Source organism: Aplysia californica, unplaced genomic scaffold (genome assembly GCF_000002075.1).
Source record: "Aplysia californica isolate F4 #8 unplaced genomic scaffold, AplCal3.0 scaffold01507, whole genome shotgun sequence".
NCBI classification, from domain to species: Eukaryota; Metazoa; Mollusca; class Gastropoda; order Aplysiida; family Aplysiidae; genus Aplysia; species Aplysia californica.
The window spans coordinates 52,498-56,648 of record NW_004798777.1 but is presented as its reverse complement, the minus strand read 5'-3'; positions in this window follow the sequence as shown (position 1 = coordinate 56,648).

Genomic DNA, 4,151 nt, shown 5'->3' with positions numbered 1-4,151 from the left:
CATTCAGTTTTTAATAAGTCCTTTTTAATTTTACTAATCTCGGGCCTATGCTTTAACTGGAATGCATTTGAAACATTTTATGTAAAGTTGAAAACATTTCATGTAAAGTTGAAATCATTTCCTGAAAAATATTCTTGCAAATATTTCCTGCAAAGTTGGAAACACAGGTAAGACATCGTCTTCTTATCACGATGATATATCAAGAATAACTTCTCAATGATTTGAACAGTTTCAATATATAACAACATGCAAGCTGCACATATTTCCTATTTCTGCCATTTTGTAGACACTGCACATTTCACAATTATCACAAAAAAACTGTAGCAAACCCCCCCGAAAAAAACAGATGTCACATAACAATTCTTTGACATTTAGTTTTACTGCACTTGCAACACAAAAACTGTTCATTTAAGTGCCGCAGATTAGAGATGGTATCAGAGAATACTTGGATTTACTTGGATCCAGAGCTAGAATCATAGCAGGCGGCACATGTCCATAGCTGCTCATCTCTCCTTTCCAGCGTCCACCTCACGGTCTTCCTGCTAATTGTCTCCATGAGGAGCTGGTTTGAGACACGCCTGACCACTCCTCGGAGCAAACTTTTTTTCGCTGTGCCCCGCACACTTTTCTTTTATTGTGCTGAGTGTGTGGGAGTCTGTCTCCTCTTGGTTGTGAAGGCTCTCCTTGCATCTGGCGATCACCATTGGTGGGTCGAGCATGATTCGGCCATTGGGTGCTGCTTTGCCGGCAAGTTCATCAGCACGCTCATTTCCGTGCACCCCGGCGTGACCAGGGCAGAACACCCATGTAATTCTTAGGAGGTGGCTATTTGCAATGGAACAATGGAAAACTTAATCCAGCGAAGGCAGGGGTACTGTGGACCAGTCTCAACAACAGGGCAGTCAAGGCTATCATGCCTACTGTCAATACAAGGTACGCAGTTGGAAAGGCAAGAGAAATTGAAGTACCTGGGCATTACCTTTGATCGCACCCTCTCGGCAAAAGACCATGTGACGAACATTATCACCAGAGCAAGGAAAGGACTTGTTGCACTGAGAGTGATGGCTGCATCTATGCCCCAACGCGCCCTTATGATCATGCTTCAAGCGGTTGTATTGTCTGTAGTGGACCATGGCCTTGGTATGCTCACCCTATCCAAAACCCAACTACATCGCCTCGAAGTCATTCAAAATGAAGGAATGAGAACTGTTCTTGGATGCACCCGTGACACAGCAGCATCAGCGATGAGACATCTGCTGGACCTGCCAACGTTAACCCACCGACACAAGCTAGCACAAGTCAAGGCCTACCTTCGAGTAACAGCAGACGAACGTCACCCTCTACATCCAAAAATAGGAAACCAAATATGCCAAAGATTGAAAAGAGGATCTTCATGGATGGTGCAGGCGGAGCGAACTCTCGATATGTGCTGTAAAATCGAGGACACAAGAAGAGGAAGTGACTGGATGAGGCCAGAGAAAGACATGAGCAACTTCATGAAGGTGATAGCTACGCTAGGTCGAGAGTGTCGCGAGTGGCCAGCAAGTGCAACTAATGCGGAAATTGTGGCCATCCTAGAGGAAAATTCAGTGATGGGTGATGTTGTCGTCTTCACCGACGGATCCGTGAGGTGTGGCCAGAAATCTGGGTGGGCGTTCAGTGCTCGAGTTGACGGGAAGATAATTAAATAACAGTGTGGAGTTTACGAGTGCACTACGTCGAGCATGGCAATGGAGGTCAAGGCAATAACAACAGAGGCGCTGGAATGGATCAGCATGGAAGCGTATCGGAGAATAACAAGCACAAAAAAAGGAGGTGTACAACTCTATTTGGACAGCACTTTCCTTCTCCCCACTGGACTTGAGTTTGCTAAATACATCCCCCCCTCCCCAGGGCAGTGCTACTGACTGAGAATGTCTTTAGGCCATTCCCAAAGGGGCGTTATTAACATGTTCTTATGCACAGTAGAATTGTAAATGGGCTGATTCATCAAAGTCATGCTAATACTGTGCCGGAACAACATAGGGGGAACTGCTGCTTTTTCTTTCCTCATCCTTACTATCGCCATTTTCCTCTACTTCTTTTGTATGTTTGTCACACTCTGGTGAACTGATATTTCCGGGGTGCCTTGATAGTCGAAGAAGACTTTGTGATGTTGAGGCTAAAGAGGTGAACAGAGTAAGCCTGATTCCCTGTTTGGACTTCTCTGTTGACATCCACCCCTTGGCACTCATATGACCTTATGCAGTTGCGAGCGCCGTAAAAACAATAAAAAAAACTTCTTAATTCAAGCACTTTTTTACGACCACAGGCAAATTGACGCTCTTCAACTTCAATGTGTGGGTGTAGTTAGAGGGCGCCACTGGTTGGTCCTACTTCTTTTCTTTCTCTCCGTCATTTCTGTCTAGCCTCACCTTCCCAGCAGCACTATACTTCCCTACGCTGACTAAAAGCCACTTTCTTTTTCACAGCAGTTTCGAGAAATCGACGATTTTTGGTTTTCTTATAATATCTAAGCTATTTTGCACAGTACATCAGTGAAGATATAGAACCCTGAACACTCCACGCCCCCCTCCCCCCCCCCACGCCCCCCCCCCCCCACCTTAATCCTAGCCACCCCTTAAAAAATGACAAAACTATAAAATCAGAATACGCAATGAGATCTAACAACTACCGCATCAAGCTACATTGTCAGTGAAGAAAACACAATCAGAGACACACAAGCAAAAGCCACATAAATAAACATAAAAAGGTGGTAATCAAACAACAAAACAGATTTTCCAAATATAACAGGAAATGTTGTCTGAACATGCTAGGTTAAAACAGATCTATATACCGGTATATACAATAGTTAAAAAAGCAAACAAATAAAGCTATGAATTCTTGACTTTAAATATTTTGAATTACAATATCAAATGCAGGAAATCATATTGAGTTCCATAAACCGTCATGTTGGAAACATAATTTTACATTTGAGAAAAATGTATCAATATCAAATAGAATGTGGCACATTAGAAATTACAAATTAACAAGGAAGGTACTCAATCATGACATTAAAAAAGAAAAAAAAAAGATCTGAAGGAAAAAAAATCCCATGTAAAAAGACATAGATCTATATATAAACAAAATGTACAAAAACCACAACCTCACAAATGTATCATGATCAAGGCAAATCAAAGGAAAAAAACTTCCCATATATCAATAAACAATGGTTCATCAAAAACTAAAAACGTAGTTTATGAAAATCAATAGAAATTCAGGCCGTCACCAAAATAGTCAACAAATGAGCAAGGAAAAAATTGTCACACAGATAAATCCAAAAGGATCAAAAGACAAGGTTTTGTCTGGAAATGTTCTCGTCATCCTTCATAAAACTCAATAAAACAGTTAAAATCCTATTTAAAAACTAAAAACAAAACAAGGCAAATAAAAAATGATAAATGGCACTCTGTGTATCACAAAGGTTTCAAACGTTTGGTCGACCTTGTGGAATGAAGGTAATAAATAGAATGAATGAGAATTTATACAATCGGAATATAAGGAATTTAATACATATATATAAATATATCTAGACCTGTCTCATCTCAGTTGTGGATTTGAGGTGATCCAAAAAAGCATCTGAGATCACTTCAGTAAAATAAATTTACATCACAGAACTAAAATGGCCTTCATGAAAAGCTTCAGATCCACATCAATCAATGCGTGAACAAAATTATAACGTGACTAGCTGGCACAAACCGAAATACTGACACAAACTGAAATACTGACAACAAAATGATTAGCACGTCTTAAAAGGGAAGTTGAACTGTTTACCACTGACTGGATTCCGATAAGTTTAGAAAGACTGAAAAAAAATCAGCTAAAAATACTCAAATGCATTTGTAAATCATGAAAATCCCTATTACAATTACACATTTGAGAACAGCCTTCCTAGACGTAACTTTCAACATTATCTTCCCCTAAAGTATCCACATGGCAGTGCTTCACAGTACACAGCTAGCATCACTGACTAGATGTGGTCACTTTTAAGCACAAGAGGGCTATCCCCAAAAAAATGCTGTGGTTAGGCTCTCGGACTCGCAACCGTAAGGTCGAGGGTTCGAATCCCGTCAGGGACCCGACGTTGTGTCCTTGGGAAAGGCACTTTGCAC